This window comes from Carettochelys insculpta, chromosome 2 (genome assembly GCF_033958435.1).
Source record: "Carettochelys insculpta isolate YL-2023 chromosome 2, ASM3395843v1, whole genome shotgun sequence".
Taxonomy (NCBI): domain Eukaryota; kingdom Metazoa; phylum Chordata; order Testudines; family Carettochelyidae; genus Carettochelys; species Carettochelys insculpta.
Genome location: NC_134138.1, coordinates 54,621,322 through 54,639,110, shown reverse-complemented (window position 1 = coordinate 54,639,110; position 17,789 = coordinate 54,621,322).

Below are 17,789 nucleotides of genomic sequence, written 5' to 3'. Positions count from 1 at the left end.
GATCCCCTCATGAGGTTAGCGACTTCGATGTCTCGCCGCCTAACGTTGAAGTTAACTTTGAAATAGCGCCCGACGCGTGTAGCCGCGACGGGTGCTATTTTGAAGTTAGTGCCGCTACTTCGAAGTAGCGTGCACGTGTAGACACAGCCAATATGTCATAAGGTTCCACCAGACAAGAGATCGAAGATACATATCTCCCTGGCTGACCATTATGTATCCTACAATGGGCATTCATTTGAATGCTGAGTCAAATGCTAAAGGAAAGATTGCAGCAACTTCCGAAGAGGAAATTATTAGGAAGAGGCAATCAGTGGGGCACAACCCTGTTTGCCGGTGAAGCACACATGACCAGTCAAATATAGCTAGGTTTGCACAAAGACATCTTCACGTCCTTCATATGGGGGAGACAAGCTGCCAGTGGGCTTGGTCTCATGAAAGGAGAGTCTCAACCATCTTAGTTGCAAAACACTGTGCAAAGGACTTTGGGTAAGCAGTGTCTTATTAGACAGCAGGGCATCTTGTTGGTCAGTTTAGGGATGTTATGATTTCTTTTATAGGTAACTCTTTGTTAGTGATATCTCATTTTGCTAGCATTCAAATCTCTGTTCTTTTTTCAATAAACTTAGAATTGCTGGCATTCTTAATACACAAATCTAAGTGCTGTGTGCTAAGTGGAGCTGGGGTCTCAGGTATAACTAGTGAGCTGTGTTGTGGAGTTCCTTGGGAACAACAGGCCTGGCGATTCTGTGAGTGTTCAGTGACTAAGAGGCTGGACTCCATGAGGGGATGCTAGGAGGACTTGGTTAATCTGCATGAAGATCAGTGGAGTCCATGTGGTCTGAGAGGGAATTTTGGTGATGCCCATAGTTAGTGGTGTGAGGGAGCTGACTCCTGGTAGGAACTAACAAGGTTTCCCCACACTAAGGGCAGGTGATCGGGGCTTTACTACCTTGGGTATCTCCTAGAGTCCCAGGTACTGAACCCACAGGATGCAGAATGGTCTTTGGCTAGTGTCAGTGATAATAAATGCAATCTGCCCTGTGTGTTCACTGATAACATACAACATACTGATACAAGGAAAGAAATAGTAAAAAATTACAGAAGTTTGTGTAGAGGAAGTTCCTGTTATTAAACCATACCATGGACTTCACCTTCTTATGGCTAGATTTCTTTATCAGGCATGGAGATAGCGTACTGTAAAAAATGCCCAATCTCTTACCAGATTTCAGAGCACTTTGGTTACTAGTAGCAAAGAACTGAGATCAGCAGCCCGAGGACACAATTTCACAGTATACTGCTTTCTCCATCTTACTTCAGTGGATATTTCCATCCACTGATGTAAGCTGTCCAATTGTTCAACTGTGCTGCTACATCTATCACCGATTGCGGGGAAATCATGAATTAGGGAGACCACATTTCAGTGATATGTTTTGGCAGATCTCTTAGCCGTTTTTCAGTGGCTTTCAGCAATGAGCTCTGAATAATGCATTCACTATTTTCAGTTTAGAGCGAGCAAGCAGGCACAATTATGAAAATGATTACAAACATTTTAATAAACATTCAAAGGATCTGTGGGGCAGAATTAAAACATATAAAATATATATTTTATTTTTAAACAGCTTAGGAATAAAGCCTATTTAGCTACTGGCAGGATGGCTGACTACCTTGTGATTCACATTTGTGACTAACCCCAAAAATTTAGAAAAAAACAAGATGAAGAAATAATTCTCTTTTTCTGAAAGACATTTGTTAGGAGTGAATCAATCGCGGTCTGTCCAGCTGAACGCTGTTCTGAACTCAACTGTTCCAGTGGAGGTGCTACAGTTGAAGAAATTCTTCAGTCACTATACAGTTTGTGTAGTTTTGTGAGGAAGCCACCCTGATTTAAGTGACTGAAGCATAAAAGTAAACCAAACATCCCGAAGGCTAATTTTTTCTTTGGGGAAAGTGAAAGCTTATGGCTAGAACATGTGATGGGTTAGAGACTAGAAATCCCCCTGGGGGTGTCCAGGAGTGTGCTGAACAAGCCACTGATGCCCGCCTTCCTATCCTCTAGGGCTCTCCTTCACTCTGCCCTGCTGGGCTAGAGACTCTGGTCTCCCCCAGCCCAGGCACAGATTTGAGGTAACCACCCCACAGAAGAGCAGCACTGGCACTGGACCTGCTTAATTCTGGGAAACCTCAGCTATAAGGCCAGTGGCAGCACCCAGGAACTAAAAGCCCCAAAAGGGGCCTACCCCACAAATACATTTGTCTTACTCTGCATAAAAGTTTTACACAGTAAAAGCTCATGAGGTTGTTTGCCCACATCATTACGATAAGTCACAGATTAAAATTTGAGAGTCTTGAAGGGCTGTAGTCTCAGAGTCAGGCCAAAGAGAATGAAGATCAACACCTGGTTGGGAACCTGGATGTGCAGAGCAATGACGACACACTGAGCCTTCAATATTTTTAGTAGCATGCGTGATAAACACACAATTGTGCTAAAAGTGAGGTGAGACTTGTGGACAGGCCTGCTGATGGGTGGGGTGGGGACGAAGGTGGCAGTTGCCCCTCACCCAACATTTCAAAAGGGCCAGGCGCTCTGGCCATCGTCACTGCTGAAGTAGCAGTGGCGGTGGCTAAAACTCCAGGCCCCTTTGAAATGCTGCAGAGCACTGTGCTGCCACTTTGCACGTAGCTCAGAGGGAGTGGAGAGGAGGGGTTGGGGTGACTGCCCTGAGCCCCATCCCTTCTGTCCTTGGCCCCACCCTTTCTGAGGGGTTAGAGAGCCAGGGCCCCCTTCCACCTTGCCCCAGGCCCATGGCAGCTGTCAGCCCTACTGCTTATGGATGCCCAAGACAAATGAGATTCCCTGAAAGAGGAACAGTAGTAAAAGGCTGAGAGCAACTGTGCTGTAGTTTAGTATATTCGTGATCTCTACCCTTTAGCATATGTATCAATTCATTGCCAAGACAAGGCTGTGATTACTACGTCTGTGGATGAGCCTTTCCTAAACTATCCAAAAGTTAATATCAGTTCATATTCCTATGGTTATCTGGTATTATTTTATACAAGAACTCCCTTTAATGTAATTTTTCCAAGTCTCCAGTAACTCAGGGACGCTGCTGGGTAATTCACTTATGCTAAGGTTTAAAAAGTCTTATATTAACAGCTTAAGCTGAATATTGTTTTGAATGTTGGCCTGTAGATTTCCTTCACTGCTGCTCCATACGCTGCTTTAAGGCATCTCTGTGGGCTACGCTGAAAGAGGTTTGAGGGTTGTGATGGGTAATCAGCTAAACATGAGCTCCCAGTGTGACACTCTGGCCAAGAGACCTAATGCAATCCTGAGATGCATACATGGAAATCTCAAGTGGAAACAGAGAGGTTGCTTTCCCTCCTATAAATGACGCTGGTGTAACCACTACTGGAATAGTATGCCTAGTTTGGGTGCCTGCAATTCAGGAAGGATGCTGATAAACTGGAGAAGGTTCAGAGATGAACTGTGAGAACAATTAAAGGATTGGCAGACATGTCTTATAGTGATAGAGTCAAGGAGCTCAGTGTATTTAGCTCAACAGAGGGGAGGTGGAGAGATGACTCGATTCATCTAAAAGTGTTTATACAGGAAAAATATTTAATAATGGGTTCTTCAATCTAGCAGAGAAAGGCAGAAGATGCTCCAGTGGTTAAACTAGACAAATTCAGCCTAGAAATAAGGAGTAAAATTTTAATAGTCAATGCAATCAGCATTTGGAACAGTTTGCATTGTGATAGATTTTCCATCACTGACAATTTTTAAATCAAAAGTGGACTTTTTTCTAATAGATGTGCATTATGAATTATTTTGGAAACATTCTGTGGTCTCTGTAATAAAGAAGGTCAGACAGGATTATCACAATGGGCCCTTTTGGATTTAGAATCTATGAAACATCACATCAAAGAGAGCAAGCTGCCTTAGTCTACAAGGAGAAAAAGAGAGCACGATTATTTTTGTGCATCACAGCAAAATTGTTGGTTGGGTTAAACCTTAAAGGCAAGCAGACCCAGCACCTTTGTAGAGAAAAAAAACTAAACTTCCAAGAAATATGTGAGTAACAGCGCACTTTGGCACCATGGTGAGGGATAGAGGACTAGGTAATGTGAGAAATCCTAGTAGTAGAAGTCAGCAGCAGTTCAAGCTGGAAAAGCTCAAGAAATGTGCTCTATTAACAGGCTACCTACGAAGTGCTCAGCTCTCAAGCAGGGAGGGCATATCTCGCAGGTTGCCTCAGGGTCTTTGCTGGGTCTGGCACTTTTCAATGTTTTCATTAGTGACTTGGAAAACAGAGTGGAGAATGAGCTTGTAAAATGTGCAGGTGGTACCATCCGGTGATGGGTTGCAAGCACTTTGGAGGACAGGACAGGATTAGAACTCTGAATGACCTTTACAAATTGGAGAATTGGTCTGAAATCAACAAGATGAAATCGAGTAAAGACGAGTGCACAGGACTGCACTTAGGAAGGAGAAATCAGAGGCATGACTACAAAATAGGAAAAAGGTGGTTAGAGGAAAGGATCTGGGTTATAGCGGATCACATGCAGAATGCGAAGCACCAGTGGCATATTAATAGGAGAGTTGTATGTTAGCCAACAAAGATGATTGCCCATCCTGCTTGACGCTGGTTACAGTTCTGCTGCGTCTAATTCTGGGAGCTACAGTTTAAGAAAGATATGGACAAACTGGAGAACATCCAGAAGAGAACAATGAAAATGATAGGCAGGTTAGAAAACCGAACCTCTGAGGAAAGGTTTGAAAATCTGAGTGTGTTTATTCTTGAGGAAAGACCTGATGTGGGGCTGTTATATAAAGAGGGTAGTGATTAATTACTCTCCATGTTCACAAAAAGTTGGACAAGAACCAATTGTCTTAATCTGCAGCAAGGGTGATTAGGTTAGATAATAGAAAAAGCATTCTAACTAGAAGTGTACTTAAGCTCTATAATAAGCTTCCCTGGAATCCCTGTTATTAGAGACATTTGAGGACACTTTAAGATAGCTGCTTGTTGGGGATGATTTAGGTTTGCTCGTTCCTGCTTCTGTGCAGGCCACTGGACTAGATGGTTCCTTAAGGCCCTTCCCAGGCCCACATTTCTATGATTCACATGAAGAAGACTCATCTGTTTTCCAATGCAGGCTTATACTCGGTGACCATACACTTATACTATCATAATTTCCAAATAGAGAACCACATGCTTGACCCCATTGCTGCAATTATGTGTCTCCATTTATATTAATAATGTTAAACCATTGTAAAATATAGCAACACAATATTGCAATAAGCCCAAAGTATGGGGTATCTGTGAAAAAAAATCTTATGTTATGCACATGTAATTTTGTTAGGGCAAAATAAGGTGTTTCTAACATTATCAAAGGGAGCTTGAAAATTACATTTCTATCTGAAAACATGTGCCTTTTTATTCCTATCAAAAGAAAACCAGAAGATTGCTAGAAAGAGACAAGAGCAATGTTCCCTCTGATGTTTTTCCATCCATGGGTGAAATAAATGTTGTTATGTGAGCCAAGGCAAGTATAGATGTGCACCACAAGTAGAAAGACATGATTCCAGCTGTGGGTGGCTGTGGGAGGTCTGCCAATCAGTTGGGCAGCCACCCAGGAATCTCTCCTGGGCAGCCACCCAGCTTAGTGGGAACACTAAGGCAGCTCAGCTTAGTGGGAACACTAGACAAGCTGGGGAGAAATTGTACTTGTTTTGTGTTTGGTTGATGATGGAAGCTCTTCCCAGGCCCAGCAAGGTGTCCCAGGGTGACAGCAGCAGTAGACCTGACACTGAACAGCCAGTAGGTAGCAGGTAGATATTTAACCGGAGAAACGGGAGGCTGGGACTCGAGGTCTGAGCATGTTTAGTTGTGGTAGCCTCAGGCTTGGTCAAAGTACTATCTTAATAGGTGAGCAGAAAACCTCCTTTAATGTTTTGAAAGAAACATTGTGGGCATACTGCTTAGAGTGCTGTAAAGGACACCCAGCTCTGACCTCAGGAGGCCATTCCACAGATGAGGATCAACAGACTGCTGCAGCTCTCCAGCCACTCCACCTAAAGACCTTGACAATGGGACTGGAGTGGTGTACACATGGCCAGGCATGCTGGCCAGTTCTTCTCCACCTGGGGAATCCCCCTCTACAGGGGAATCCACCAGCTGCTCAGTCTGGTTTTAATTCTGTCTTGCACTGAAGGAACAATGCAAATCAGTCTTCTCGAGGCCAAGGGTAAGCGTAGAGACTGAAGTGGAAGACTTGACGAAATGTGTGTAATTACATTAATCCATTAAAAGGATTTCCCCTGAGCAGCTATCAGTGAGCTGCACAGTAGAGAATACAAGAGTCCAGTTAGTACTGCAGAATTGTCATGTTGTCGTGAAAGCAGCTGAATTCAGCCTTATGAATCCTCATAAACAAACAGGAACATCACAGTGCAGAAAGGCAACACAGTGTTGTGGTCCATGCACTGAATAACCCTTTTGAAGTATCATATGTATTTTATCGGTTAAATGGTACAAGGTTAAATGTTTAATTGGTATTTTAGCAGGGGGAGAAATAAATTCTACAGCTGGGAATTCAGTGGCTCTTGTTGAACACATTAATAGAGATCATTTAGTATCTTTAATTAAATTGCTAATTCAAACTAAATTGTGACGATGGATTATGTTCAACTGCTGAGGCATTTTTTTAAAAAGAAATGTTAATGCCTTATCCTTTGTACAGTCGCATACATTTCCACTTCTGTTCAGCAAATAAACTACTTAGGATACACTAACACTTAACTACAGCACTTGTCCAAAGGTTATGCATTTGAATATCTAGAAATTAGTAATAGCTGTGTCTGAATTTAGATTGGTTGCTTAGTTTCCAAAACCTTAGACCAGTGGCTCTTAACCTTGAATGATCAGATGCCAGAGGCACAATTGCAGCATCAGTTGGTTAGAGGCTACTCTCAAGTAGGTTAAGGAATTCCAAACTGGCTGGCAGTTTGTCATCTTTGTGACATTTCTGCCCATTTGAGACATAGCCAGAAGAACTTGGACTCATGATAAGTATAGTCTAGAGATACCATTATGATATTCTTACTCATGAACCCCCTCAGTTCCAACTGCTGGTGGGGGCGTGGGTTACAAGAATATCCTGATTCTGATACATACACTCTAGTTCACCAAAGAATGTCATGTGAGGTCTTAAATGAAAGATAGGGTTTCACTTGCCATTAATGTTGCTGTGAAATGTATGTGCAGATGTAAAGGGTCATATAGGAAGAAAGCAACAGCAGCAGCTGCACCAACAGAGCCAGGACAATTCCCTTGCCCCCACTGTGAACGCCCATGCCATTCAAAGCTTGGTTTCCTCAGCCACATGTGAGTCCACAACTGCTGAGCCTGTGCAAGCTCAAAATGTTATCATCGGACACAACGGACTACCTACAGATATACTACAAATATCCCTAAAATCTGTATCTACGCAAAGTTGACAAACAGGTTGTCTGCCAAATGAAAGGGCTATATCTACACTACAGACTTTTGTAGACAAAACTGGGATTTTGTAGACAAAACTCACGGAACATCTACACACAAAATGCATTTGTCAACAGAAAATGTCGACAAAAAAGCTGTGTAGATGCTCTGGCAGCCCTTTTGTCAACAGAGTGGATCAAAAGATGGATCCACTTCTGACAGTAACTTCTGTGGACAGATGCTTCTACTGTAGACCTAGCCATGATGTTTATTCACCTGTTGCTCTGTTAACATGTAAGTAAGAAGTGTCAGCCAACACAATGAAAGCCCTATTTACATACAAAGTAATGGATGGTGCGGTCCAATCTAGCGCTACCGTATTCACAGTTGTCAAAAAAATGTTATAAACCATGAAATCTGGCTTTTGTAAGAGGGTTGCAATATTGCCACCCTTTCTTCTGCACTGCCTTCAGAGCTGGGTGGCCAGAAAGCAGTGCCTGCTGGCCAGAAGCCCAGCTCTGATAGCAGAGCTCCTGGCAACAGAAGTGTAGAAGCAAGGGTACCCCAAGGATCATCACAACGATAGCTTAGCCTACACATTATCTAGGAAGGAGTATTGCAGAAAGACATCTAGGGGGGTCATAGTGGACCATATGCTAAATATGAATAAAGAGTGTGACACTGTTGCAAAAAAAGGAAATATCATTCTGGGATGCATTAACAGGAGCGTTTTAAGAAAGATATAAGAAGTAATTCGTCCACCATACTCTACAGTGATTAGGCCTCAGCTATAGTATTGTATCCTGTTCTGGGCACCACATTTCAAAAGTATGTGGAGAAAATGGAGTAGGTCCAGAGAGGAGCAACAAAAATGATTAATGGTCTAGAAAACATGACCTATGAGGGACAATTGAAAGAATTAGGTTTGTTTCACCTGGAAAAGAGCAGACTAAGATGGGACATGATAACATCTTTCAAGTACCTGACAGGGTGTTAAAGGGAAGATAGAGAAAAATTGTTTTCCTTACCCTCTGAGGGTAGCACAAGAAGCAATGGGTTTAAATTGTAGCAAAGAATGTTTAGGCTGGACATTAGGAAAAGCTTCTTAACTTTCAGGGTGGTTAAGCACTGGAATAAATTGACAAGGGAGGTTGTGAAATTTCCATCACTGGAGATATTTAAGAGCTGGTTAGATAAACATCTGTCAAGGATTATCTAGATCAGTGGTTCTCAAACTTTTTGGCCTGTGGCCAACCCCACTCAATACAAACCCGTCCATGGACCACTAGCCAACCACACATGAAGACAAAATGCCTTTGGTTACCTCTAAATACCTTAAATACTAAATTATTCATGTTAGACTACTGAAGCTATAGCATAAGGGAGCACAAACAACTGGTAAGAAAGAAAATATTAATAATCAAAGTCAAAATGGTTAAATGGATTAAGCACTTTAACTGTATCATGTTAGTTTACCAACCTTAATTTACATGAAATAAAATATTAATTTATGTCCAAAATGGAACACTGTCTTTATTTATGGCAGGAGTAGGGAACCTTTTTGGGTCAGGTGCCACTGATCTACAGAAAAATCAGGGGCACAAAAGTAAGAGGCAACACTTCCCAAAGAAAAAACAAACAAAATCCCCCACCCTGGCTGATGTGGCCCCTACTGAGACACCTCACTCCCCTGGCACTCCAACCCCATGGCAGAGTGGGACGGGAGGGGAGAAGAGGCAGGGAGCACAAAGCTTCAGGGCTTCCCACAGGTCAGATTAATTATTTTGGGGTCCTGGGGTAAGTAGATTTGTCTCCCACCCTCAGGCTCTGCAGTGAGGCCAAAAATGAGGGGTCCAGCATGTGGGAGGGGGCTGTCGAGGATGGGGGTGAGAGGTGAGGGGTCTGGGTAAGAAGTAGGGTGCTAGGGCAGGCTGGTGTGGAGATCCACTCAGCCAAGCAGTGAGTAGTCTTTCCCCAGGGTGTAAAGGAGAAAACCAGCAGCTGGAAGAAGTACCTCTGATGCCGCACTGCTGGGCAGTGTTCGGGGACCAAGAGGGATCTCCATTCTGACTGACTGACAGACCAAAGCCTGACACAGGGCAGCGGAGGTGCTAGGGTTATGAGGAGCAGTGGCCCAGAAAAATGGACAGCAGGGGATGGAGGAGATGCAGTGCATAACTATGACCTAGAGGGTCATTGGGTTGTGACCTGGAGCTGTGGGTGAGCCCAGATCATCACCTTCCCTTGCACTCCATTTGCCAATGAGGAAAGTGGCCAATATCCAGACTGCAGTTTGCCCTTTAGGTGAGGGGCTGGACTTCAGAATGTAGCTGGCCGCTGAGGCAAATGGAAGGAGTAAGGTCTGCTAGCCCCCCGGAAGGGGAAAAAGAGAACTGAGTGAGGTACAGACAGAGAGCTGGGTGCAGAAGAGGATGCCATGGTTTGGGGACTGACACAAGTCTGGAGCAGAAGTGTCAATGGCAAGATACCACCCGAGGAGGGCACACTTTTGAAATGAGTTAATTCCCAAGACAGCCTAAAGGAGGCACTGCAGTGATGACTGATGTCCCCTTTATACCCCCACAATACTTATAAGTGATCAGATATGGTGGTTTAATATGAGCCCAAGCATAATGAATATACCTTTTGCTTTATAATGCAAGAAAAGTTAACCTAAATTAACCTGAGCTATTGGGTAAAATATTTTCCCATTTGCCTTAGTTTTCTCAATGAACAAAAATCACTTTAATCGCCACTCAGAGACATTGAATATACAACAAAACACATTGCAGCAGCCACCAGAATTTTAAATATTTAAAAGATAATTTAGTTCAGTATTGCATAAAAATCTGATTCCTATTTTAAGTCATGCTTCATTGAGGTTAATTATGGCGAGTTCCATTTTTCAGTGAAAGGGCACTGATGTGAAAAGCAATACAGATCAGAACTCATTTAATCAACATTTTGGCAAAGGAAAAGGCCATTTTGTAGTGCAACAGAGTGCTGGCTCTTTGCCTTCTGATATCAATCTTTTCAAACATGGGAATCCAGGATGAAGCAATAAAATATGAACTCCCAAACTGCTTCTTTTCTAGGTTGCTGGAAAGGCCACATTAGTCAGAAAAAAAAATAGCATACAAAGTGAGCAGGAAGATGAAGCTTTTAAGTGCTGATGTGTGAAGTCAGCCAGAGGCTGTTTCACCAGCCTCCAAAAATCTTACCCACCTCTTTGAATTTTAGGAAGCAATTAGTATTTAATTTTAAATGTATTTATGCTCATGTATTTCCTACTACACAAGCTCTCACACAAAGCTGTAGCATAAAGCTGTTCAAGATGGCAAAGACAATATTTCTTGTGCACAATAACTAGTACAGTTACCTTAGCAATTCTCATCCTGAGGTATCTTAAATGGCCAGTACAAACTGTGTGCTTCATTATTGGTAGCCATAGGACTTGTCAATGAAACATAGCCACTGCTATGGGGAAGCAGAACTGCAATTAAATAGTGTAGGCTACATCAACACAACTAGATATTTGCCTAGCAAAGTCAGTACAAACTAAAATTTCATATGATGAAATGACTTGTTGTAGGCTCTATATGCTATATACTAAAATGCAAGTACAACATTTATATTTTAATTGATTTATTTTATAATATTATTGTTAAAAAGAGAAAGCAATTTTTAGTAACAGTGCTCTGGGACTCTGGTATTTTTATGACTGATTTTGTAGGCGTGTGTTTCTTAAGAGAGATGAAACTTGGGGGTATGCAATACAAAGCAGGGTCCTGAAGGGAGCACAGTCATCTGGAAGGGTTGAAAGCCACCATTTTAGAGGGAATGAACAGAGCAGACAATCATCAAGTGGCCTTTGCCTGCTGGCCACTCTCAGCTTCCGGCAAACAGAGGCAAGGGACACTCAAGATATGTCTAGATTCCAGGCTTCTGTCAAGAGCCCAGGGGTCTCCTGACAGAAGTCTGACACTCTGGGAGCCGTCTCCAGACATCCCGGTAATTCTTTTTCCACACGGAAAAAGGGAGATGTCAGCAGAGGGGGTTTTCCCAGTGTTTGGCCCCAGGTGGATGGGGGATGTTGGGAAAGCCTCTCCCGACAGAACCATCAGCTGGAGATACACAAATGCTTTGTGCAATTTGCATATATCTTGCGTAGATCCCTCAAATCTAGACATAGTCTCAGAGCATACTCATTTCCGGACTTTCCTCCCTGGCCATCCTGGTTAATAGCTAGTGATGGCTTTATCTTCTGTGAGCAAATCTATTTCTTTTTTGAATCCTGTTACAGTTTTAGACATCACTACATCCCATGGCAGAGTTTCATATGCTGTGTGTTTTGTGATGTACTTCCTTTTGTTTTAAACCTACTGCCTAGTAATTTCATTGGGTGACCCCTTGTCCTTGTAATGTGAAAGAGTCCATGACAAGTCATTATTTACTTTCTCTAGACCAGTCAAGATTGCATATACCTCTATACCAGTTCCCTCTAGTCCTCTTTATTTCTAAGCTAAAAAGTCCCAACCTTTCTAATATCCCCACTGACGGAAAATATTCCATACACCTCCTCATTTTTGTTTCCTTCTTTGTAACTTTTCCAATGACAATATATCTTTTTAAAGATGGGGTAACCAGATCTGCACATAGCTAATTTAATACATGTAGTTAGGATTATGTTTTCTAATGTGCGTTACTTGCATTTACCAATTTGAATTTCAGCTGCCAGCTTGTTGACCAATCACTAAGTTTTGTGAGACTTTTTTGTAATGGCTCACAATCTGGTTTGGACTTAAATATCTTGAGCAATTTTTTATCTCCTACAAATTTTGATGCCTCATTTTTTAACCCTTTTTCCAGGTCATTTATTAATATGTTCAAAAATACTGATTCCCATCCAGCTCTCTGGGGGACACCAGCATTTGCACCTCTCCATTGTGAAAATGGTTTACTCTTACCCTTTGTTTTATAGAATCATAGGACTGAAAGAAGCCTTGACATGTCATGAAGGACAGTCCCCTGAATGCATGGCAGGACGAAGTATCACCTAGGCCATCTCTGACAGATATTTATCTAACCTGCTCTTGAAACTCTCCAATCTCCAAATCTCCATGACCTCCAAAGGCAATTTATTCCAATGCTTAGTCAGTTTGACAGTTAGAAAGTTTTCCTAATGTCCAACCTAAAGCTCCTTTGCTGCAATTTAAACTCAGTGTGACCTATCATATCATCAAAGGTTAAGGAGAATAATTTTTCTCCCTCCTTCTAGTAGCCAACTTTTAGGAACTTTAAAGAAGTTATCATGTTCCCTCTGAGTCTTCTCTTTTCCAGAATAAATAAATCCAACTCTTTCACTCTTCCCTCATAACTCATGTTTTCTAAACCTTAAATCATTTTAATTGCCAATTTCTTTTCCAAATTTGTCCACCTCTTTCCAGAAGAGTGGAACCCAAAATTGGACACAGTACTTCATCTGAGGCTTATTTAGCAGATAGTGTAGCAGAAGAATTACTTTTCATGTCTTACTTACATCATTCCTGCTAATACAACCTAGAATAACATTTACCTTTTTTTGCAACAGTATTACACTGACTCATGTTTAGCTTGTGGTCCACTATAACTCCAAGATCCCTTTCAGCAGTACTCTTTCTTAGGTAGCCATTTCCCATTTTGTACATAAGCAACTGAGTATTCCTTCCTACGTGGGGCACTTTGCATTTGTCCTGATTGAATTTCATCCTGTCTACCTCAGACTATTTCTCCAGTTTGTCCAGACTATTTTGAATTATAATCCTATCCTCTAAAGCACTTGAAACCCTTCCCATCTTGGTATCATCTGCAAATTGTACAAATGTACTTTTGATGCCATTATCTAAATAACTGATGAAGATATTGAACAGAACTAGGCCTAAAACTGATCCTTGCAGAACTCACTCATTAGACCCTTTCATCATGACTGTGAATCATTGTTAACTACTCTCTGGGAATGGTTATCCTACCAGTTATAACCCATCTTATTGTAGCTCCGTCTATTTCCTTAGTTTGTTAATGAAACGGTCACGGGAGACGATATCAAAAGCCAAACTAAAATGTAGCTATCGCACATCTACCGCCTCCCTCCATCCACATGGCTTGTCCTATCAAATAAAGCTACAAGCGGGTTTGACACTATTTGTTCTTAGCAATCCACGTGGTTATTTATCACCATAGTATCTTCTAGATGTTTGCAAACTGATTCCCAAATTATTTGCTCAGTGCTTTTTTTAAAAAAAAACAAAGGTGCCTGTACCCATCCCTGGTCAGGGGCAGAAGACCCTGCAGCCCTGCGCTGTGAGCTGGCTGGGGTGTGGAGCCCCACCAGCAACCCCAGCTCTGGGAACCTAGCCGGGGTACTGGGGGAAATCTGCAGCCCCAAGGGTGGGGTGTTGAGCCCCACCAGCAGCCCCAGCCACAGGAACCCCAGCCAGAGGCTTGTGGGGACCCCACAGCCTGAGAGCTGGAAGCCCGCTGGGACACAGAGCCTCGTCGGCAGCCCCAAGTCGGAACCCCGGCAGGGAGAACATTAACGCGGAGGTGCCAGTATGCAGTACTAGCACAGAAAAAAATCCCTTCACGTGCGCCACTATCTTTCCTAGTACAGATGTTAGGATGACTAGTCCGTAATTGCCTAGATTGTTCTTATTTCCCTTTTTATAGATGGGCAATATATTTGCCCTTTTCCAGATTGCTAGAATCTCTTGTGTCTCCCATTCAGTCTTTTCAAAGATAATAGCTAATGCCTCAGATAGCTCCTGAAATATTTTAGGATGCGTTTCATTAGGCTGTGGTGACATGTATGTGTCCAACATAAGGAATTTTTAACTTTTTCTTTTCCTATTTTAGCTTCTGTTCCTTCTGCGTTTTCATTGTAACTTGCTATGATAGGCACCCAACTACAATCAAACTTCTTGATTATAACTGGAACAAAGTAGTCATTAAGCACCTCTGCCAATTCCACATTTTCTGTTACTGTTTTTCCCTCTTCATTGAGTAATGGTCCTACCCTGTCCTTGGTCTTCCTCTTGCTCTTAATCCATTTGCAGCATATTTTCTTGTTATCCTTTGTGTCTCTGTAACAAGTCCAGAGACGCCCAGCCCCTTGGCCTAGGGCGGGCGGCAGCAAAAAGGGGTTAGAGCACCAGCCCGTACTCAGTTCGGGTGGTCAGCGGCTCACCGCTACAACACCATACAGGCCCCAGCCCTCAACCTAGGGCGGGGCCGCAGTTCACAAGGGTAGTATAGTTCTGGGCCCAGCCCTCAGTCCAAGGCAGGGCAGCAGTTCACAGGTAATAGTACAGTTCTAGGCCCGGCCCTCAGTTCAGGGTAGGGCAGCAGTCCCCAAGTACTAGCACAGTTCTGGGCCCAGCCCTCAGTTTGGGGCAGGGCAGCAACACAAGGTGTAACCACAGGCCCAGCCCTCAGTTTGGGGCGGGGCAGCAACCCAAGGGTTTAAGTGCAGGCCCAGCACAGGCTGGCCCTGTCAAGGAGTGGGGTAGGGGGTCGCAGGCCCTCCCACTCCACTGCGACCCGGCCCGGGGCCCTGGGGGTCGCTCACACGCAACCCCGGCAGTGGGGATCCAGACCGCAACACACTGCCATTGGCTCGTGAGCGTCGTTCCCCGGGCCACTTCCTACCTCACCCTCTGCTGGCGGAAGGTCCCAGTCCATCTGGTCAAGGGGTCCCCCTAGGTCGGTCTCCTCCGGGTCATCCACCTTCGGGGGCTCCGGCCAGTCGTCCATAACAATGTCGTTAGGGTAGTCGGGAGGCGGTAATACAGGAGACGCGAGGCGATCCTGGGTCTGAGTGCTGTAAGGATCCGCCGGGACTCTGCGGCAGCCCACTCCTGGGGCCTCTTCCAAGGCGGGGGGTCTCCGCCGGCGGGAAGCTCCTAGTAGGTCTGGGAAGTCCGGGTAGTCCCCTTGGGGCATATGGACCCAGGATTGCTTGGAGCCTCTGGGGGCCTGCTCCTCCGGCCTGGCTGGGTGGCCGCAGGCCCTCTCCCTTTGGTGGCGAGGAGCTCGTGCAGGCACGTCCTCCCTGCCCGGAGGCCCAGGCCTGAATGGGTCCTGAGTCCCGCCTTTGGCTCTTCTAGCCCTTGGCCCCGCCCTCTGAGGGGCGGGCCTCTGGTCTCCTGGCTCTGGACCCGCTCACCAGGGCCTCTGCATAGTCTCCCCTGCCTCCGGGTCTGCAGGAGGCCATACTGACTCACTACAGTCTCCAAGTAGTTTTATCTTGGTTTGTGCCTTCGTGTTTCTAATTTTGCCCCTACAAACTTGGTTATATTCATCCATTGTAATTTTGATATTTGACCTACTAATTTTACCTAGGTAAGCAGCCCAACCCCAGGCCCTTCCCCTGCCCTCCCCCATTCTACCATTCCCTAACCATCTACCCTGACTCCTGCACCTCCCTCACACACACCCAGATCCCTGACCTAGGTCCCTCCACATCCCCACACACTCCAATGGAAATGAGCCTTCATTAATAAGAAAAAATCTGAGTAATTGCTTTAATTCCATATAGTTTATATTCATAATATTTTATATTATAAATCTTCTTTAGTTTTCAGTTTTTACTTCTTTTACAGTTAGTGACAAAAAAAGTCAGCTAAATCCTATTGGGCAAGTCAAGTGTCAAAGTATAGTTAGGCAGGCCCCCAAAAGAATCTGAACAGTAACTAACCAAACACTCAAGAGCTCAGCGCAAAAACACTTTAGCTATATCGGAAGCTGGTGCCAATGGCGGGAGTGTATGGAATATGGTGAGGAGAGCCTACGGTTCATCATGGGCGAGAGTAGGGCTCTGTGCTCCTGTAGCAGGCACCTCAAGAGCTGACAATGCACACCCAGGACCACCCAAGGGACGTTTTTTGTCCCGTCAGGCACTGGGAGCTTAACTCACAATGCAAGAGGGCAGCAGAAACTGTGGGAGAGGTACCCACAGTGCATTGGTGACCACATCGAAGCTGTCCACGCTAGAAGGGAAGCGCTCCATTGGCTTCCTGTGCCAGAGTGCACATGCCCCCTCATCTTTACAAAACTGGATGCTCAAAAATCAACGTTAATGAATTCAACCTAATTTCCTAGTGCAGAAACACCAAGAGGGGCAGCTGGACTCCTGGCAGAGAGCTGTCTGTCCTGCTGAGCATCCCCCTCTCTGTGCAGTAGAAGAACTTCTGATGAAGACACACACCTCCAAAAGGAGGTTAGTGTGGTCATGCAGTAATTTCTACCGTGGCTGTAAGTCAACATAATATAGGTAAAATTACATTCCAGTGTAGACATACCTTGCAACAGTTCCTCAGACTGGGCACATAAAAAGAATAGCTCTCTTCTCACCTCTGCTGCAGTAAAGTAAAGTCTTCTCACCTCTGCTGCAGTAAAGACTGATGCAAAGAATTCATTTAGTTTCTCTGGAATGGCCTTATTTTCCTCAAGTGCTCCATTAGCAGCCTGATCATCCAGTGACACCACTAATTGTTTCGCAAGCTTCCAGCTTCTGATATAGTTAAAACATTTTTGTGCTGAGCTTTTGAGTGTTTGGCTAGTTACTGTTGAGATTCTATTTTGGGCCTGCCTAATTATACTTTGACACTTGACTTGCCCAATAGGGTTTAGCTGACTTTTTTGTCACTAACTGCTGCTTTTACTCTAGTTAGCCACAGTAGCATTTTTTTGTTCTCCTGTATTTTTAAATATGGGGTATACATTTAATTTGATCCTCTTATGTTTTTAAAATAGTTCCATGTAGCTTTCAGACATTTCATTTTTTGGGACTGTACGTTTGAATTTCTGTTTAAATAATTTCCTCATTTTTGTGCAGTTCACCTTTCTGAAATCAAATACTGCCATGGTGGGTTTCTTTGGTGTTCTCACCCGCACGGGGATGTTACATTTTATTATGTTATGTTCACTATTACCAACCAGATCAGCTATTTTCACCTCTTGGACCAGATCCTGTGCTCCACTCAGGACTAAATCAAGAATTGCCGCACCTGTCATAGTAACAGAGAGGTAGCCATGTTAGTCTGTATTCTGTCAAAACAAAACAGCAGTCATAGCTTCACAAGTAAAGAATACTGAATCCAAGTCAAACAGGAAGAGATACATAGACCTGCTACCTCGTGAAAATCAGGGGATAAGTTGAAAGCATGTTGTCAACCTGTATTAGAACCCAAATGTAGTGTATTTGCGTAAAACTGGTTAAATATTTGTGGACTTCTATTATTTTCAAATTTTATTTCACAATTGTTTAAC